Source organism: Nuphar pumila, chromosome 11 (genome assembly GCF_984573655.1).
Source record: "Nuphar pumila chromosome 11, dmNupPumi1.hap1.1, whole genome shotgun sequence".
NCBI classification, from domain to species: Eukaryota; Viridiplantae; Streptophyta; class Magnoliopsida; order Nymphaeales; family Nymphaeaceae; genus Nuphar; species Nuphar pumila.
Window position 1 is genome coordinate 12,932,798 of NC_143259.1, and position 22,137 is coordinate 12,954,934.

Genomic DNA, 22,137 nt, shown 5'->3' on the forward strand with positions numbered 1-22,137 from the left:
GAGTCTTGGTCCGTGGAGCTTCATTGCCTTTCTAGATTTGAAAGAAAAACCAGCAAAAAAAATGCAAATTAGGCTGTGCTACTTGTGATCTGTTGATAATGATGAATGTTGTTCGGTTTACTGTGAGAGGGCGTTTGTAAACCCTGAATGTTGCACTAATCTTGGCTAAGGGCCTTAGGATCAAATTTTGATTGGGGTTATTCCCCAGTTTGCCTATCAAGAAAGCAAAAGGGTGGAATTGCTGCTTAGTGAAATTTTTTCCATGGAGTTGGACATGGGGGTATCATAGTTTCATTCCTAAAAAGGATGTATGAGAAAAAAGGAGAAATAGATTATTTTGTGGGCAAGGGTGTCTAATATTTAGCAAGATAGTGGCGGTAAGAAGTGGGACATTGTTTTCTTCCTTTTCATTGTTTGTTGCAACTTGCTAACTTGTGCAAATCAATTTTGGTATTAGATATGTGAACTTATGGTCTTTTAGACATGGTTGGAATGGTTAAATCTTAGCATCATGGGCATGTTGAGGGTATTTCTGTAATGGAATAAGAAAGGTTTTAGAAGTTGCAGGTTTCTGTTCTATATGCCATAAAATTTTCCTTCTTTAAACCAACAATTCATTGGTTCCCAACATTGATACTTCAATGTCAGTACAGTCTTGGGCTTGGTTGATTTATGTTGCTTCACGATAGAAGTAATTATTATTGTTTTAGATGATGGGCATCTAAGAAACCTGTTGCTATTAACTGAATGATGATTGTGTAGCAACACTCCCTTTATGTATGTTTTCTTATTTAGGTTTATCTTCCTGGTCTACATTATTCTTGTTTTTCATTCAACAAGGTGTCAACTACTTTCCATGATTTAACTTTAGTTGACCAGGATCTTTTTGATCTTCGTTGCTAGTAATCCTACATTTGATGAGTTCCTTAGTACTATCCCTAGTTTGAATTTCTAAAATTATCTACTAGGGATGTTCTCTCTGTCTCTTTATACATATATGTAACGCCCCAAAATTTCAAACTTGTAAACCTTTTAAAAAGGGTCAAAAGACTAGAAAATTCTCTTTTCTTTTCAGAGTTTTTAACAAATCAGCGAAAACATTTTTCTTTGAATAAAAGAGGCAAGTTGACAACCTTGGGCGCATTAGTGTAAAAATCCACATTCACCAAACAAAAATAATTTGTAACCATTTTAATAAGCCATTTGTATTAGAAATACTTTAAGTTGTACAAAATTAGGATTTTCTGAGGAAACCCTTGCTCCAAAACCTAAAAGTCCAGAATGCGAGCTGCGAACAGAAATAGTGGGATCCTAAGATCATCTTGCAATCGGCCCATCGCCTGTCTCGCAACCTAGTCATCACCTGTGCCCCATAAAATGGGTCAGTTTCGCGAAAAACTGGTAGGTGCACAAGTGAGACGACATGAGACTGAATTAAGTACATTTGATTCAGTATGCTAATCAGTTTAAAGCAGATAAACAGTTAAAGCAGATAAGCAGTGTAACTGTCAAATACAACATAACGATTCATTCAATCGTAAGTTATGAACTACCAATCAACTTGTAAGTCTTATGACCTATCAACTAGTGTGAAAAAACTTATGTTTCGATATTAACTGGCCTGTGAGTACGCGCAGATGCGAATCGTAGAAACAACTAAGAGTAGTTCGGGCATCTGTTATTCGATGTATTTTCAATAACCCGAATAGCTAGTTGAGTCCACTCCTAAGGGGATGACTTTTGGCCGAGAGAGGATTCCTCAAAGGCAGTTACTTGGCAACGGATGCATCCAACTTCTGAGAAGTCAATGAGATCTACTATATAGGATAATGTCTGGTAGTCCCGTCCCCTAACTCGAATGACTGGGGAGATCGGATCTTTGCCCGTGGGGTGGTTGTTAACAACCTGTCAATTAGAGTTTTTGTACCGATCCATCATCTCCCTTGACAGAAACAAAAGGCGAATGGGTGCGTCAGGCGTTGCTTAACTGACGACCCATTCTATATGCTCTGGTCTTTCAACCACTCGAGCATCTTGCATGTGAAGGCGATCAATCACCATTTTATGTGATTACAACATTTTTCATTTAACACTGTTCGAGGTCACATGACCATCTCATCTGATCATCGTAGTACTAACGAGCAGTGCACGTCTACAAGTACTCTATGATGAAAGGAATATAGTTCCTTAACAGGAGCTTCAACAAAAGTGTTTTGCAAAGCTGTAATGTTTCTCAAACTTTTGACATTCTTTATCTTTCGAAACAGTCGACAACTCGTGCCAACATATGGCATGCGATTTTCTAGAATCTCTCATCCGTTATCGTAGTATCTGCATGCCTCACATGGCTCGATAATGACATTAATGAACGAGATACAAGTTTCTCAATAGAACACCCGCCAAGAAGTTTGTTCGAGCCCTAATTCGGGGTTACCCGAGATGTGTCAGATGCACGAACTGAAATAGACAAACACCCCCTTTCCAAATACGTAGATTTGGGTAGTCTTTTCTGTTTTAGCGTAACTCCTAAAAATTCTCAAGTCTACTTTGCAGGACTGCTCACTCGAAAAGCTGGGATCCTTGCTAGGGATCGCTCCTTTTAGTTGAGGATGTATCGTTTAAGCCCCTGACTCATCTCTTATCGTAAGAGAGAGAGTGGTAAATGCCTGTGCGTACTCCATGAGCATGTATCTAATAGTACATGCAATGAGCGAAAATATAAGCGTCATGTGCAATGGCAAGGTAGTAACTAAACATTTGCAAAAGCAGGAGCCTGGGCGCAAAGCGCGATGGCAAATTAAAGACTTAAAGCAGGAGTGAAAATGCAAAGCCTGTACGCAAAGCGCGAGGACAAAAGAAAGACTGAAAGCAGGAATGGGTAAGCAAAGCTTAGGTGCAAAACGCGACGGCAAAGTAAAGACTAGAAGCAAGAGTGCAAACGCAAAGCCTGTGTGCAATGCGCGACGACAAGGAAAGACTGAAAGCAGGAATGCGTAAGCAAAGCCTAGGCACAATGCACGACGATAAAGGAAAGACTGAAAGCAAGAGTGCGTAAGCAAAGCCTAGGCGCAAAGCACGACGACAAAAGAAAGACATGACAAGAAGTAAAGTTCAAGGATCGCGAAGCCACGTTCTTGAGCTAAATGTGTACTCATATAAATATATATACATATATATATATATTTTATTGTCTTGTTAATTAATTGAACTTAATTCAATTGTCCAAGTCTTTCGTGGAATCTTCCCCTACCTTGGGGAATTGCGAGATTATGGTTGTCTGCGAACATATGCGATTGATGGCTCAGGCTGCGAGGCGCGAGCTGGATTCGTCACACGAGCTGCAAAAGCGAGACATCAACATGCTATCTCAAACAGAAAAATAGAGAGAACAGGGGCACTGTCGCTGTTATATCATGAAAGAAGCAGAGGCAGGGGCAACGTGCCCCTATGGACCTGCTGTAAGTGCAAGAAGCAGGGGCTGCGAGCCCCTGTTGACCTGCTGTCAACGAAAAAAAGCAGGGAGGCAGGGGACTACACCCCTGCTTGACGATGGTTCACACAGAGGCAGGGGTTGCGCCCCTGCCTTTCGAGAGATCGGTCAGAGGCAGGAGTTGTGCCCCTGCCTTCCGAAAGCGAGAGTAGGCCGGGGTTGTGCCCCTTCCTAACAAGGTGGAAGAGAGGCAAGGGTAAAGCCCCTGCCTAACAAAAACAACGAGGGAGGCAAGGGGCTTCTCCCCTGCCTGCCGGAGGAGCAAAGAGGCAGGGGCGAGGCCCTTGCCCGTTGGTCACAAAGGGGGAGGCAGGGGGCTTCACCCTTGCTTTCCGAAACTAGTGGAGGAAGGGGCGACGCCCCTACCTACTAGAAGAAGAAGGCGCAGGGAGGGTGCTCGACCCCTCCTCTGCCAAACAGAGGTTCAGGGAGGGGGCTCGGCCTCTCCCTTGCCAAACGAGGGCACAGGGTGGGGGCTAGACCCCTTCTCTGAAATAAGAGGGAGCAGGGAGGGGCTCAACCCCTCCCCTGCCGTCAAAGGGAGCAGGGAGGGGCTAGACCCCTCCCCTGTCGACTCAACAAGAAAGAAAGGGAAGAAGAGAAGAAGACAAAGGTGAAGAGGTGGCGGTGCGTACCTGGAGGGGGTCGCCTGCGTCGATCCCGACAGCAGAAGAAAGCTAAGAGAGATGTAGGGAGGAAACAGGAAAGGAGGCGACAGCGAGGGTCACCGAGGTGCCCTTCGGCGAGCAAAAGAGAGAGGGTCGGGGGAGAGAGAGAAGATGGGGGAGTGAGAGAGGAACAAGAGAGCGAGAGGGGAAGTGTTTCGAATGTGAAACCCCTCCCCTCATTGCCTTAAATAGGCACGAGGAAGGGTGGCCCAAGTATGGATCCAGATCGGGTCCGAATCCGACCTGGGTCTGACTATTCATTTTTTTGTATCCTTTCCTCAAGTAGTTCTGCACCTTTAGCGACGAAATCAACTTGCTCGCCCGAACGGGTTTCATGATCTTGAATTCCACCTTGGGCATCCCTGGTGGAGATATCTTGGCATGATACTTGTGCAGTCAATCCATGCCTAGGATGACGTCAAATTCTGTCATATCTAGCAGGATAACACAAGCCGGTAAATGTCGATCTGCCAAGACTACATTCAACTTTGGTATGTAGGCCGCACAAAATGTGTTTTTTCCAATCGAGTTATACACATTAAGGGCATTATGCAAGGGTTTTAAAGATATGTGCAAACACTCAGCAAAATTTACCGAAATAAAAGAGTGTGTGGCACCACAGTCAAAAAGCACAAAAGCCGCTTGGTTAGCGACTAAAAGGGTACCTTGCATGAGCTCGCTCTTGGTCAACAGCTCGACCGTGGCGGTGTAGACGTGTCCTGGTGCCTTCTTCTGACAGTTAGATTGCGGCTGCTGCGACTGGTAGGAGGGTTGTTGTTGCAGCTGCGGTGGTCGTGGGGGCAGAGGTGCTCCATTCTGCCTGCAGTCATCGATCACCTTTTTGCGGCATTCACGGAGGTAGTGGCCCATCTTGCCACAATACAGGCATCTGCCTGTCTCGAGCAGGCACGCCTGCCCAATGTGTGATCGTCGGCATTTCGGGCAGACGTCACCTGCCTGCTGCCTGGCTGGGGGACTGCCCTACGACCTCGGTCGCTTGGAAGGAGGATCCTGCTTCCTACCTCCGTCCTTTTTCCTGAAAAACGACGGTCGTTTGACTTGGCCGTCAGAGGGGATCTTCTTCTGGTCGCCACCCGCAACAAGTGGCTTCTTACTCTGGGTGCTCTTGGAGCGTTCCCAGTCTTCGCTCAGAAGTGTGGCTGCTGCCACTGCCGCAGAGAAGGTTGCTGGCATGCTGGTGAGGACCCTAGGTCGAATCCCTTCCTTCAACCCTCAGACGAATTTCCTGGCCCTTTCACGCTCGTCATCGAATAGGTTGGGGCAATAACGCTCCAGCCTCTGAAAGCTCGCGATGTAATCCGCCAGACTAGTGTTGCCCTGTGAAAGCTCCAAAAATTTGACATTCTTCTTCTCTCTTGCGTGAGCAGGGAAGTAGTTCTCCTAAAAAGCTTTTCTGAAAGCTTCCCAAGGAATCTCTGAAATTCCCGAAAACTGCACGTTTCGGGCCGTGTCCCACCAGTTGCGGGCGTCATCCTTCAGTTTGAAGGTCCCGAATAAAGTCTTATTGTCGTCGAGGACAACCAAAACTTGGAACACACATCCCACTTCCTCAACCCAATTCTCGACCATGTTTGGGTCGGGCTTGGCGGCAAAAGTCGGAGGATCGAGCTTCAAAAACTTTTCATACAACACTGTCGTATGCTGACTTGGCTCAGGAAAGGGTGCTTGACCCCCTTGCGAACATACCTGACTTCGTATTGCCTCAGCCAGGCCTCTCAGGGAATCCATCACGAAACCCCGTTCATCTGACCATTCGTTAGCAAAATCTTTATTCGAGTTTTTCGCCATCCTTAAAGTAAACAAGGGATACAAAAATTAGAATTCTGGAAGCTCGAGATAGAAGCCAAAAGCATCCGTAATATACATGCGTAACATGAATAGTTTACAAAAAACCAGCAATGCTGGTATATAAGCAGAAGGGGAAAACATTATTCGCAAAACTTGAAGTTCATAGTCTCCAACTCAAAACAACATGTACTAGTTTCCCTCAGGGACAACTAGTGAACTGCCTCAAGTATTCCCTCATGTTGCTTATGCGCTTGAACTTGCGCCCAAAATAAGAGGAGTGCATATCCTCATTTGGGACCCCTGGCTCGTGGAGGTGTGTTGTGAGTGTGTATTTGGGAGAGGAGTCTGGTGCGTAGGTTGGCGAAGCTGGGGTGTAGAATGGAGAGTCAGGTGAAGGCGTGTATGTAGGCGAAACATTGCCTGAAGGACCTGCAGAGGGAGGTAGTAGCTCATCAGTCCCAGTCCGTCTTGAAGCACCTTGGACTGAAGAAGCTGTGTCCTCCAGATCTTGTGCTGCAGACACTCTTCTGTCATATAATTCATTGAGTTGACAACCACTCATCGTGTGCCCTTCTTCACCACAAAAGACGCACTCTGCCTGGGCTTGCCAGGGAGACTCCGCCTCAGAGGATTCCAGCACGGCAATCTGGCTGGCTAAGTAGTACATGCGATACCATCCTCTCGAAAATGCACCGCTGCCCAAGTCGCAGCTATTGGTGCCTGATAAACTTTTGGAAGCGTGAAGCTCTAAGAATCAGTGAAGGTGGGTGGGGGTGGCCTCTTGGTCCAACATTCCAACCAGGTAGTTAGACGACCATGTCTTTCTACCATAGGGCCTCTACCCCTAACCGAGTGACAACGCATCCGTCGCGCGCCTCTGCTCGGCCCACTTCTCACACCGTCAGAAGGGTCCATATGGTTAGGCAGAAAACTTCAATAAAACATGTAAAGTTCTTTTAGCCTAACAATGTAATCAAAATACAAACAAGAAAAGGGTTTACTTACAACGCGATGCGGATGCTCGATGGTGAAGGACCACTGTTTCTTCAAGCTCTGATACCAAGTTGTAACGCCCCAAAATTTCAAACTTGTAAACTTTTTCAAAAGGGTCAAAAGACTAGAAAATTCTCTTTTCTTTTCAGAGTTTTTAACAAATTAGCGAAAATGTTTTTCTTTGAATAAAAGAGGCAAGTTGACAACCTTGGGCGCGTTAGTGTAAAAATCCACATTCACCAAACAAAAATAATTTGTAACCATTTTAATAAGCCATTTGTATTAGAAATACTTTAAGTTGTACAAAATTAGGATTTTCTGAGGAAACCCTTGCTCCAAAACCTAAAAGTCCAGAACGCGAGCTGCGAACAAAAACAGTGGGATCCTGAGATCATCTTGCAATCGGGCCATCGCCTGTCTCGCAACCTAGTCATCACCTGTGCCCCATAAAATGGGTCAGTTTCGCGAAAAACTGGTAGGTGCAGAAGTGAGACGACATGAAACGAATTAAGTACATTTGATTCAGTATACTAAGCAATTTAAAGCAGATAAGCAGTGCAACTGTCAAATACAACATAACGATTCATTCAATCGTAAGTTATGAACTACCAATCAACTTGTAAGTCTTGTGACCTATCAACTAGTGTGAAAAAACTTATGTTTCGATATTAACTGGCCTGTGGGTACGTGCATATGCGAATCGTAGAAACAACTAAGAGTAGTTCGGGCATCTGTTATTCGATGTATTTTCAATAACCCGAATAGCTAGTTGAGTCCGCTCCTAAGGGGATGACTTTTGGCCGAGAGAGGATTCCTCAAAGGCAGTTACTTGGCAACGGGTGCATCCAACTTCTGCTATATAGGATAATGTTTGGTAGTCCCGTCCCCTAACTCGAATGACTGGGGAGATCAGATCTTTGCCCGTGGGGTGGTTGTTAACAACCTGTCAATTAGAGTTTTTGTACCGATCCATCATCTCCCTTGACAGAAACAAAAGGCGAATGGGTGCGTCAGGCGTTGCTTAACTGACGACCCATTCTATATGCTCTGGTATTTCAACCACTCGAGCATCTTGCCTGTTGATGCAGGGCAGGACCCGATTGGACCCATAGTGCCGCCCGATCTACCACAAAGGACAGATGAGCTGCCTCGCGTGTATGATCCACTTGCAGGGACGGAGCCACGACGCAGGGAGGTACCCCTGCGCACCTACTCCAGGCGTGGTGGAGTTCGCACGACCCAGAACCAACAACAGATGGAAGATCACCCAGATCACGGGTCGGATCCAATTCTGGACCCGCGACCCGGGTCCACTAATTAGCCTTTAAAAGGCTCACACCTAGGGTTGCGTGGGTAGAGAATTTGGAAAAAAGGCTCAGCCGTCACTTTCTTTCAGCATTCTTGCTTTCCTCATTTACTATTTTGCATTTTGTTTCTTTTCCTTTCAGTTCTTTACTGTTGACTGCTTTCCCATTGATTATTGAACCTTATTGAGATTAATAAAGAGTTGGAGCCACACCGATTCACGGTTGGCTGCTGTTTTTTTCACTCCTCCTCCACTTGGGCTGCATCAAAGTGGTATCAGAGCTTGCGTTCCACCTTCATCAGCGGTATGGCTCTTGAGGCGGGAACCGATCCGGTACAAGGCGAAGCGCGTGAGGAGGCGAGCAACGAAGATCCAATGCTGCATGTCATGGAGGTGTTGACGAAGATACAGGAGAATATGCTACGCATGAGTCGGGATGTCGCCGGCCTATCGAAAAGGCTGGATGGGATGGATAATCATATGGCGGCATTCGAGTCGCGCAAGGGGTCGCGTACAGTACCAGATGCAGGCTTCGCTAAGGGTGCGTCTGCAAATTTTCCCCAGGTTGCCGAGTCGTCTCAGCCGACGCCCCTACAACAAGGACCTACCGCTACCTTCCCAGCAGTTCCAGCGTCCATACCTGGCCCGGACATTCTTCAACAGCACCAGGGGATCTCGGCGAACAACGATTCCCTGGTAAGAGTGCCTCATTCCCGGCAACGAGTAACTGCGTCTGTATCACAGGTGGACCCGAACCTGCAGGGCCCCAACAGTACGCTGGGTCCACCTGCAGGCCAGAGTTCGTGGCCAGGCGTAACAGCGATTGCGCAGAAGGTCAGCCCGAGCCTGCAGGGTCCCAGCGTTGCGCTGGGTCCACCTGCAGGCCCGGGATCGTGGCAGGGTTTCACGCGGGCTGCGTCGCAGGGGGAGTTGAGTCGACAGGGGCCCAACGTCACGCTGGACCCTGCTGCTGGCCCGGTTTTATCAGCCCGACTGGCGAGGGACTTACCCTTCTCCCCCGACCCCACACGGGGAGGCTCTATAGTCGCATCCCTACGAGCTGGAGTTGGCGAACCCTTGTTGATTGGGCCAGACCCAAGAGGAATCAATACAATTTTTGATGCAACAGGACCCAGACCTGTTTTGGACCAACCATTGGGTCTCAGGGAACGGGTTTGGGTCTAGACACCCCTTACCCAGCCTACCTAGTTGGTTCCGGTTCGCGGGCAGCCCCGAACCAGAACCAACCCATTAATTCCGACCCTCACAATATACCCCATGCCGACCATAACCCATATCGGACCCGGACGGAGCTCCAGTTTGGATTTGAGCCAGGTCAAAACCAGACCCATAATCTTATGGATCGGGGATCGAGTTCAAACCAAGCCTATTATCCCCACAACGCGAACCCCGATCCAGCCCACCCCTATCTGGGTCCGACGAGTAGTGTAGGAATGGGCCCGATCCATATCCCATCGGGCGAGTCAACCCATCCATATACCCACCAAGCCCCATACCCATACCCATACCCATACCCAAACCCAAACCCACCTGTTTACCCAACCCTGGCCCAGAACCCAACACAACATCCGACGCAACACCATACTCCTAACCCACAACCATATTATACCAATTCTACCCGCCAGGAACCCGAACCTCACCCGAACCCTCCCCCCTACCTTGGACTTCCCGTCATTCCAGTACCACAATACCGGCCACAGGTGGTGCCCGCCCACAGGCAAACCAGACCACGACAATGTCAGCAGGAACCGGCGCGCCCTGACCGCCGACCCCCCATCGGGCGAGTTCGACAGCACCAACATTCCGGCGAGCAATACCGTACTACGGACAATGAAGCAGTATGGGACAACGACATTTTCTGGAACGAGCATCCTGCAGGAATGGTGGAGCCGCGACAACAGAGAGCACCAGACCACTCCTCCACTTATGGCGTGAAACTGGATCTTCCGGAGTTTGCGGGGCGATTCAACGCGGAGCAGTTTTTCGACTGGTCTTATGCAGTGCAGTTCTTCTTCGACTACCACACCGTCGTTGAACATCGTCGTGTCTCGCTAGCGTCTACGCGATTGAGAGGCCTAGCACAGACATGGTGGGTGGAGCTATAACGATCGAGGGAGCGGCAGGGATTAGAGCGCGTATAGTCGTGGGAGGAAATGCAAAGACTGATGCAGTCAAAGTTCGTGCCTTCGGATCACGCCGAGCGAGCCTACAAGGAATACCTGACCCTGCGCCAAGGTTCCCGAACTGTAGCAGAGTACACCGCGGAGTTCCATCGTCTTTCCCTGCGTGTGCAGATTGAGGAAACAACTCGTCAGCAGGTCACGAGGTACATTTCGGGTCTCCGTCCTGCTATCTCTGATGATTTTAGTTGTGTCACAGTTGAGACATTAGATCAGGCCAGCAGTTACGCCATGAACATCGAGAACAAGCTGAAGAGGAGACAAGAATATAGGACATCCCGTAGTGAACCCACCAGTCGACCTAAGTCGGGTTTCCCAACCAGGGGAGCAAGCTCCCCTAGTGACTCAAAGCCTAGAGCAGACCTTAGCAAAATTGACCAGTCAGGCCCAGCTTTCAACACCCGGTCCAAAGCCAAACCCAGTGAGTCGACCCTTCGTTGTTTTAGATGTCAAGAGTTAGGGCATGTCGCGTCCAAGTGTCCCACCGTGAGCAGGAACACCCATCTTGTTGAAGGAATTGTAGAGTCTACATCCACAAGTGATAGTGATAGTGATGACAAGTCATTAGTTGAAGACGAGGATGAGAGGGGCGTTATAGAGTTCGACGGTAACGTCGAAAGCTTGTTGTCCATCCGTCATGTGTTGACCACACCCCGAGAATCGACCCCATCAAAGTGGTTAAGGAATAACATCTTCAGGACCCGGTGTAACTGTGAGGGTCACGCTTGTGATGTCATCATTGACACCGGAGCATGTGAGAACATGGTGTCTGAGAGTGTGGTGTCTACCTTGAAACTCAACACCGAGAAGTTGTTCCAACCCTATAAAATGGCCTGGTTCAAGAAAGGAAACGAGGTTCCCATCACTCAGCGATGTCTAGTCCGATTTTCCATGGGAGAACACTACCACGATGAGGTGTGGTGTGATGTAGCCCCTATGCACGCGTGTCACATTCTTTTGGGACGTCCTTGGCAGTTTGATCGCCAGACAACTCACGATGGCCGCAAGAACACATACTCTTTTATCTTTAAAGGCCATAGGATAGTCCTTCTACCTATCAAGGAGACCGGCTTTCCCACCGTGGACAAACCTGAGCGCGTCCCCCGTCTCGCAGGCCTCTCGTACCGGCTTTTCCTGAACCATTGTCAGGAAGATGGTTATTGTTATGCCCTAGTGGCAAAGCCAGTGACGAGTTCGTCAGTGTCCATTCCCGCGGACGTTGCCCCTCTTCTAGAGGAGTTCCACGACATTATGCCGGATGACCTACCTGATGGATTACCTTCGACAAGGGTAGTTCAACATGCCATTGACTTTGTGCCAGGGTCGAGTCTACCCAACCTTCCCGCATATCGCATGAACCCCTCTGAGCACACTGAATTATTAAGACATGTTCAGAAATTACTGAAAAAGGGTTTCATTCGCGAGAGTGTTAGCCCTTGTGCCGTACCCACCCTACTCACCCCTAAGAAAGATGGGTCCATGCGCATGTGTGTCGATAGCCGTGCGATCAATCGCATCACAGTCAAATACCGTTTTCCCATTCCCCGTTTGGATGATATGTTTGATATGTTATCTGGTGCCTCCATTTTCTCTAAAATAGATCTAAAAATCGGGTATCACCAGATTCGTATACGCGAAGGGGATGAGTGGAAAACGGCATTCAAGACACGTGATGGATTGTACGAGTGGCTAGTCATGCCGTTTGGGTTATCTAATGCCCCAAGTACCTTCATGAACATGATGACCCAAGTCTTGCGTCCGTGTATTGGGAAGTTTGTTGTTGTCTACTTTGACGACATTTTGATCTATAGTTCATCATTGCCCGATCATTTGAGTCACCTGCGTCAAGTCTTAGGTATTTTGAGGAAGGAAAAATTGTATGCCAATGCAAAAAAGTGTGAGTTTATGACGTCCAGTGTTGTGTTCTTAGGTTTTATTGTGTCAGCTGATGGCGTCAAGGCCGACACCGCCAAAGTCCGCACGATTGTCGATTGGCCTACCCCAAAGACTATATGAGAGATCCGTAGCTTCCACGGGTTAGCCACTTTTTACCGATGTTTCGTGAGAAATTTTAGTACCCTCATGGCCCCTATCACGGAGTGCCTAAAAGGTACTAGTTTTCATTGGACGCCCGCGGCTGGAAAAGCCTTTACGCTCATCAAAGAAAAAATGACTAGTGCTCCTGTCTTAGCTCTCCCTGATTTTAGTGCAGTCTTTGAGGTTGAGTGTGATGCCTCCAAAGTAGGGATTGGCGCTGTCCTGAGTCAGAATCGTAGACCCGTTGCCTTCTTTAGTGAGAAGCTGACTCAGGCCAGGTGCCAATACTCCACTTACGATGTTGAGTTCTATGCCGTGGTACAAGCCCTTCGTTATTGGAGACATTATCTCATTTATATGGAATTTGTCTTGTACACGGACCATGAGGCCTTGAAGTATCTGAATAGTCAAAGGAAGTTGAGTGCTCGTCATGCCAAGTGGGTCAGCTTCTTGCAAGAGTACACCTTTTCGCTTCGCCATCAATCTGGTACCGTGAACAAGGTGGCTGACGCTCTTAGTAGAAAGAACAACCTTTTGATGACTATGTCAGTGCAGGTCATTGGCTTCGAACAATGCAAAGAATTATACCCCACGGACCCTGATTTTCACAAAGTCTGGGAAGGGTGCATTTCTTCAGATCACACCCTCGACCCCCGTTTTTGTATTCATAATGGTTACCTCTTCCGTGGGAACAAATTGTGTGTGCCCGATTTCTCCCTTAGGCTCCAGTTGATTTCTGAATTACATGAAGGAGGGTTAGCCGGGCATTTCGGGCATGATAAGACGTTCGCTCTCTTAGATGAACGATACTTTTGGCCCAAAATGCGCAAAGATGTTGTCAAGTTCATCCAAGGGTGTCGTGTGTCAAGTGTCCAAGGGTCATCGTCAGAATAGTGGTCTGTACACTCCGTTACCCATTCCTGAACGGCCGTGGGAGCACGTATCCATGGATTTTGCCATGGGCCTTCCCCAAACACCATGTCGTGTTGATTCAATTTTAGTAGCTGTTGACCGGTTCTCCAAAATGGCTATCTTTGTCCCGTGTAAGCGAACCACCGATGCCTCTTTAGTCGCCTCCTATTATTTCAAGGACGTTGCCCGTTTCCATGGCCTACCCCACACAATCACTTCTGATCGTGACACGCGTTTTATGAGTCACTTTTGGAAATCGTTATGGGCCCTGTTAAAGACTAAGCTTCAATTCAGTAGTGCGTATCACCCCCAGACCGATGGCCAAACCGAAGTTGTGAATCACACCTTAGGAAATTTGTTACGGAGCCTAGTGGGGGAAAATGTCAAAACTTGGGATCTCGTATTGCCCCAAGCCGAGTTCGCATATAACAACTCCATTAACCGTTCTACTGGTAAATCTCCGTTCCAAGTTGTGTATGGTCGGTCACCCACCCATGTCGTTGACCTAGCCCCTGTGTCAGATCTCTCAGCTCCAGCTCCGGATGCCTTTGATGCCGTCGAATATATGCGTGACATTCACAGACAAGTCCGTGCCAAACTTGTTGAAAGCTACGAGGCCTACAAAGCTTTCGTAGATTAGGGTCGTCGTGATGTCCACTTCCAGGTCGGTCAACTCGTCTGGGTGTATCTGCGTCCAGAGCGTTTTCCTGTCGACACCTATAGCAAATTAAGTCCTAAGAAGTATGGCCCTTTTAGGATCCTTCAGCGGTTGGGTTCGAATGCCTACCTCCTTCAGCTGCCCGATGATTGGCATATTTCCCCTATTTTCAACGTGGCTAATCTATATACTTACTGTGGCAACAACAAGTCGTCAGAGCCGACTTCTTCCCAACCAGGGGAGAATGATGCAGGACAGGACCCGATTGGACCCATAGTGCCGCCCGATCTACCACAAAGGACAGATAAGCTGCCTCACGTGTATGATCCACTTGCAGGGACGGAGCCACGACGCAGGGAGGTACCCCTGCGCACCTACTCCAGGCGTGGTGGAGTTCGCACGACCCAGAACCAACAACAGATGAAAGATCACCCGGATCGCGGGTCGGATCCAATTCTGGACCCGTGACCCGGGTCCACTAATTAGCCTTTAAAAGGCTCACGCCTAGGTTTGCATGGGTAGAGAATTTGGAAAAAAGGCTCAGCCGTCACTTTCTTTCAGCATTCTTGCTTTCCTCATTTACTATTTTGCATTTTGTTTCTTTTCCTTTCAGTTCTTTACTGTTGACTGCTTTCCCATTGATTATTGAACCTTATTGAGATTAATAAAGAGTTGGAGCCACACCGATTCACGGTGGGCTGCTGTTTTTTTCACTCCTCCACTTGGGCTGCATCACTGTGAATACGATCAATCACCATTTTATGTAATTACAACATTGTTTATTTAGCACTGTTCAATGTCACATGACCATCTCATCCGATCATCGTAGTACTAATGAGCAATGCACGTCTACAAGTACTCTATGATGAAAGGGATATAGTTCCTTAACCGGAGCTTCAACAAAAGTGTTTTGCAAAGATGTAATGTTTCTCAAACTTTACTTTTGACATTCTTTATCTTTCGAAACAATCGACAACTCATGCCAACATATGGCATGCGATTTTCTAGAGTCTCTCATCCGTTATCGTAGTATCTGCATGCCTCACATTGCTCGATACTGGCCTTGATGAACGGGATACGGGTTTCTCAATAGACCCCCCCGCCAAGAAGTTTGTTTGAGCCCCAATTCGGGGTTACCCGAGATGTGTCGGATGCACGAACTGAAATAGAGAAACACCCCCTTTTCAAATACGTAGATTTGGGTAGTCTTTGCTGTTTTAACGTAACTCCCAAAAATCCTCAAGTCTACTTTGCAGGACTGCTCACTCGAAAAGTCGGGATCCTTGCTAGGGATCCCTCTCTTTAGTCGATGATGTATCGTTTAAGCCCCCGACTCATCTCTTATCGTAAGAGGGAGAGTGGTAAATGCCTGTGCATATTCCATGAGCATGTATCTAATAGTACATGCGATGAGCAAAAACATAAGCGTCATGTGCAATGGAAAGAGGTAACGAAACATTTGCCAAAGTAGGAGCCTGGGCGCAAAGCATGACGACAAAGTAAAGACTGAAAGAAGGAGTGCAAACGCAAAGCCTGTGCGCAAAGCGCAACGACAAAGGAAAGACTGAAAGCAGGAATGCGTAAGCAAAGCCTAGGCGCAAAGCGCGACGACAAAGTAAAGACTGAAAGTAGGAGTGCAAACGCAAAGCCTGTGCGCAAAGCTGTTAAAATATATATTATATATATATATATTTATATATATATATAGATTATGACACATACACATATCTACTTTACGTATATATGTCTATGTGTCCATCTACAAATATAAATATATGTATTCCCTTTGTAATACCCAGTAGGGGTAAAATAGTCATTTTATTATTTCACGCCACTTATACATTCTTTTTCTTTTTCCTTTTACCTTCGAAAAGCTTCCTTAAGGGACGTTGGAGCCTCCAACGTCCCTTAGGAGCCCTTCCAAGGGTCTTCTCCTTGTGTGCCTATAAATAAAGGGGTTTTCCCCCATTGTAAGCATGCTTCTTTGAAGCCCCTCTTGAGTGAAATATATTTTTTCTCTTCTTTTGTGTGTTTTGCCACTTTTGTGGTTTGGTGTAATATTGCCCCTTAGTGTCCACTTGTGTATGTGCATGCTTCCTTGTTTTCCCTTGGAGATATCACTTTCGACACTTCATTACATGGTATCGGAGCATTGGTCGTGAAAGCTTCATCGGGTCCTCTCTTGTCAAGTAATATCTCTCCTCTCTCTTACTTTCAAACTCTTTTTCTATAAATGGCCAACAAGGATTCCAAAATCGACCTCTCATTTAAATTAGATGGAACCAATTATCGTATGTGGATGGCCGTTATGAAAAATAACCTCAAAGATGAAAAACTTTTGGGTTACATGTGTGGAACCGTTCCGGAACCACAATTGAAATTGACAAAGTTTGAAGGCAATGATGAAAAGCATTGAATGAAGAAGAAAAAGAGAAAGGCCTTCTTGACTTCTCTTAAAAAATGGAAGATAGGGAAAGTGAGCATGCTAAAATTTTAGCATGGTTCATGAGTAATGTTGAATTAAAAATTTGTGCTAATCTAGCAAAGTTCAAGAAGGCCAATGAAGCTTGGTTCTTTATGAAAGATATGTACACTCAAAGAGACCTTGCTCGACATTTCTTCCTATAAGAAAACGTTAGAGAAACTAAGCAAGGTGATATGAGTATTAGGGACTATTATAGTGCCCTATCTTCTTTATGGGATGAACTTGTTCTTCTCGAACCACAATGGGAAGGTAGTGCTCTTGCCATGAGGCAAGAGCAAATGGAAAAAGAAAGATTTTTCCAATTTATTCATGGGTTTCATCCCAAATTTGAGCAACTAAGAGGATCCCTCCTTCATGGGGCTTCTACTCCTTTAAGTGACATTTTGGTTGATTTATGTCAAGAAGAGACTCGTTTGGCCTTGAAGAGAGATGTTGATGAAGTTCATGCCGTGTCTAGACCCGGCAACAATGTAAGACCGTATAAACCACCCCCATTTCTCAAAATACAATAGTGGTGGAGGAAGAAAAATTATGTCATAATTGTAATGAATCAGACCATATTCGTCCAGATTGCCCCAAGTTCAAGAAGAAAGTGGCTTCCGTTGGGGAAATTCCTTCAAACACCAATGAAGATTCAAAGAAGGATGTAGACATAAAGGAGTCCATTGCTCATCGTACAGAAACTCTACAACAATTCATAAAGATGAACTCCTCTACATCATCATCTATACTTTCCACTTTCGGTGCTGCCATCTTGTCCTTTCCAGGTATGACCCACTTTCGGTGCCGCCATCTCGTCCTTTCGACCTCTTAGATTCTTGACTCGGGTGCCTCCTTTTATATGACTCCGAATGCATCACTTTTGTCAAAACCAAGTCTCAATAAATTCAAAGCAGATGTTTCCACCACCGATGGGACATCTTTAGATGTTGAAGGCCTTGGAAATCTTGAGAAAACTTATGATCAAAACAAAGAATTTTTTTCCCAAAATACGAATTATTCCAAAACTTAACTTAATTTTTTTTTTCGTTTCTCAAATTACCGATTTTGAATGTAATGTCTCTTTTTCACCTACCCATTGCTATGTGCAGGATCTTTGGTCCGGGAAGCGGATTGGGCAAGACCATAGAAGAGGGGATCTTTATTATATGAATTTTTTGTCTTTGCCATCAAAATCTTTTTGTAATCATGTTCAATCTAAAGATATTGAGACTTGGCACAAGAGGCTTGGACATTCTAGTATCTCCAAGTTGTATGTCTTTCCTTTCTTGGAAAAATTTTGTAATACAAATACATTTACATGCAATGATTGTATTCTTAGAAAAATTCATTCGCTTCCGGATTCGTATAGTAATTTTGTGTCAAAAAGGCCTTTTGAACTTGTGTATTCCGATGTATGGGGGCCCACACCCGTTATGTTCAAATGAGGCTATTCTTACTACGTTGTTTTTATTGATGACTTTACTAGCTATTCATGGGTATATATTATTAAAAATAAATCCGATATATATTCACTAATTTTAAAGAATTCCATGTTCTTATTCAAAATCAATTTCAAAATACTATAGCCATACTTAGATCCGATTCGGGAGGTGAGTACATGCCTAAAGAATTTCAAAATTACCTCAAATTAAATGGAATCCTACATCAACGATCTTGTCCTAAGACTACACAACAAAATGGTCTTGCGGAAAGAAAACATAGACATTTAATTGAAACCACAAGAACACTTCTTATCTTTAAAAATATTCCTAAAATTTTTTGGGCGAAAGCTTTTCTTACCGCAACATATCTTATAAATCGTATGCCCTCCTCTTCTTTAAAAAATGTATCACCATTTGAAAAAATTATTCAAAATTACTCCAGATTTTAATAGACTAAGGATCTTTGGATGTAAATGCTTTGTGCTTGTTCAAGGACAAGACAAATTATCACCAAAAGCTCTTGAATGTGTGTTCATTGGCTTTGGTGAAAATAAAAAAAGCTATAGGGCTATGATATACAAAACAATAAACTCTATATGTCAAGAAATGTAAACTTTCTTGAAAATCAAAATGGTTTTGATATTCACACGTCTAAAGAAGACATTGATTATTCCTTCTTATTTGACTTAACTCCTAGAACTAAGTCCCAAGATGCAATTATTTGCGATAATTCTTGTGATGGCATTTTACATCATAATATGATATGCCAGAACATGATGATGATTCTCAAAACGAGAACCTTAATGATATTAATGTATATACCCTGCGGCTAGGAAATGAACATCAATTTGCCCTTGAAAGATGTTCCCAAGATTTCTCTTTAGAAGAACCAGTTGAAGACAATCAACTTAGGAGATCCTCTCGTAATAGTAGGGCACCACAAGAATTTGTGTCTTATGAATCTTTTTCAACTAACTATAGGACTTGTCTCTCATTTAAAGAAGCTAAGGATCATCCTCATTGGATTGAAGCTATGAAAATTGAATTAGAGGCTCTTAACAAAGCCCAAACTTGGAGCATTATTCGCCAACCCTTTGGAAAAAAGCCAGTTGTGTAGATGAGTTTATAAAGTTAAAACCAAATGCGATAAATCTTTAGAAAGATACAAAGTTAGGTTGGTTGCAAAAGGCTACACCCAAGAATATGAGATTGATTATGAAGAAACATTTGCCCCAGTAGTTAGAATGACGAGCATGCGAACCTTAATTGCCTTAGCTTTTATTAAACAATGACCGATATATCAACTTGATGCTAAAAATGTTTTTTAAATGAAACTCTATGTGAAGAAGTCCTTATGGATCCTCCGCCAGATCTTGAAATTGGACAAGGAAATATCGTAAAGTTAAACAAAGCACTCTATGGTATTAAACCAACACCAAAAGCTTGGTACGATCTCTTTAGCAAAGTAGTTCTCGATAATGGTTTTTTTTTCTTGTTATACTGATACGACTTTGTTTGTTAAAAAATTTGGTAAATACATAACAATTTTGTTACTATATGTGGATGACATGATCATCACAGGTAATGATAAAAAGGGTATTGAATTTATTAAAAATATTTTAATGATAAAAAGGGTATTGAATTTATTAAAAATATTTTAAAAGAAAATTTTAATACGTCTAACCTTGGTTTTGTAAAGTATTTTTTAGGAATTGAAGTTGCATACTCCCCCAAGGGGTATGTCCTCTCTCAAATGAAGCTTGCCTCCGATATCATTACTCGGTCTGAGCTAACAGATGACAAGAAGGTGGAGACTCCAGAAATAATCAACGCCAAGATGAGAGCCAGTGATGACACTCCTTTAGCAGATCCCACTCCTTATCGTCAGTTAATTGAGTCACTAACATATTTATCCTATGTCACAGGGATTCGGCTAGCAGGGTGATGCACCCGAGTCGACGCGAGTGCGGGTGCGGCACCGAGTGCGGTCAACCCGATCCTGGGTGCGTTGACCACACCAAGGATCATTTCGGCCTATTTTTTTTTTTTTAAAATTTGCCCTATGAAATGGGCTGCGGAATTTAAAAAAAAAAATTCTGCTGACAGTTGCTTGCTATTGCTGCTCTTGTTTTATAAGGGGCACTTTTAAAACCATCTAAAATTGAGGAGCCTTTTCAATCCAGATCCTTCTTTTTCGTAAAGGATTTTCTCTCTCCATAATAAATGATAATGATGGTGGTAGCCTTGCTGGCTACTAGTATTCATTGTTTTCCTGACGAGATAGGTGCTCTAGCTGTAGCCTTGTGTAGACCTCTCTTTTTCACATGTCCAATCCAATAAATTTCTTTTAGCTGTCGTGCAGCTGTATATAAAATGAAATTTGAAGAATCCTATTGCGTGGCATTGGAGTCGTAGGCCTCATGAAGACTCTCTCTCCAACAAACCACATCAAAACCTTGCGCTTATATTTTTTTTTGTGAAGACTAGGGAGTTTCAGACATGACTGAATCATGACAGTCAACAGGCTGGGTCGATCAAATTGCCAATCCTTTCGTTTCATCAATTTTGTCCCGTTGCCTTAAAGTACACAACAAGCAGAACGTGGGTAACGAGTCTTCAAACAAACACACCAGCAAAAAAAATTGGACCCCCGACCCGTGTTGGGGGAACCGCCGGACCCGCGTCGAGGGAACCCCAGGCCCCCCTTATATATATATTTACATTTTTGCCCCTGCCGCACCCCCGCACCTGGTTTTTTTGGAAGTGCCGAATCCCGGCACCCGCACCCGTACCCATGTGACATAGTATTTATCTATCACCAGGCCCGATATTTCTCATGCGGTTCATAGTGCAAGCCAATTACAGACTGTACCTTCTACCATTCACATGGCTGCAATCATGAGGATTATCAGATATTTGAAAAACACCATAACTAAAGGATTATTCTTACCCTTCTCTTCACCGCTTACTTTACTTGCTTATATTGACTCTGATTAGGGGGTAACCCCGATGATCGTATTTCCACAACAGGTTATTGTGTGTTTTTTGGAGAATCGCTTATTTTCTGGAGGTGTAAGAAGCAACAAAAAATATCTCTTTCTTCTACTGAAGCAGAGTATTGTGCGATGGCCCCTACCACCACTGAGATTGTATGGTTAAGAAGTTTGCTTAAAGATATGGGCGTCTCATTCTTAACTCCTTCGAAGCTGTATTGTGACAACAAGAGTTCTATTTATATTGCCAACAACCACACCTTCTACGAACGAACAAAGCACATAGAGATGGACTGCCATTATTCCTGATGAGTTCCTATGGGGCACCATTCAACTTCCATATGTTCCTACCGAATACCAATTGGCGGACTTCTTCACCAAAGCATTGCCATCACCTCGTTTTTACTTTCTTCTTAGCAAACTCTCGGTGATCTCCCTGTGTGTTTGAGGGGGGTGTTAAAATATGCTATATATATATTTTTATATATAGATGATGACAGATACACATATATACTTTACGTATATATGTCTATATGTCTATCTACATATATAAATATATGTATTCCCTTTGTAATACCCACTAGGGGTAAAATAATTATTTTACTATTTCACGCCACATGTACATTCTTTTTCTTTTTCCTTTCTTTTCCTTTTTCCTTTTACATTGGAAAAGCCCCCCTTAAGGGACGTTGGAGCCTCCAACGTCCCTTAGGAGCCCTTCCAAGAGTCCTCTCCTTGTGCCTATAAATAAAGGGGTTTCCCCCCATTGTAAGCATGCTTCTTTGAAGCCCCTCTTGAGTGAAATATATTTTTTCTCTTCTTTTGTGTGTTTTGTCACTTTTGTGGTTTGGTGTAATATTGCCCATTAATGGCCACTTGTGTATGTGCGTGCTTCCTTGGAGATACCACTTCCAACACTTCATTACAAAAGCGCGATGGCAAAGAAAGACTGGAAGCAGGAATGCGTAAGCAAAGCCTAGGCGCAATGCGCGACGACAAATGAAAGATTGAAAGCAAGAGTGCATAAGCAAAGCGCGATGACAAAAGAAAGACATGGCAGAAAGTAAAGGACAAGGATCACGAAACCGCGTCCTTGAGCTAAATGTGTACTCATATATATATATATTTATTTAATTGTCTTGTTAATTAATTGAACTTAAT

The 22,137-nt window shown here is 44.7% G+C and overlaps 1 protein-coding gene across 1 annotated transcript in view; it reads left to right on the plus strand.

Annotated features, from left to right (window-relative positions):
- The window catches only part of LOC149822016 (mediator of RNA polymerase II transcription subunit 13-like), a 126,707-nt gene that overhangs the window by 2,327 nt on the left and 102,243 nt on the right, over positions 1-22,137 (plus strand). The window lies entirely within an intron of this gene.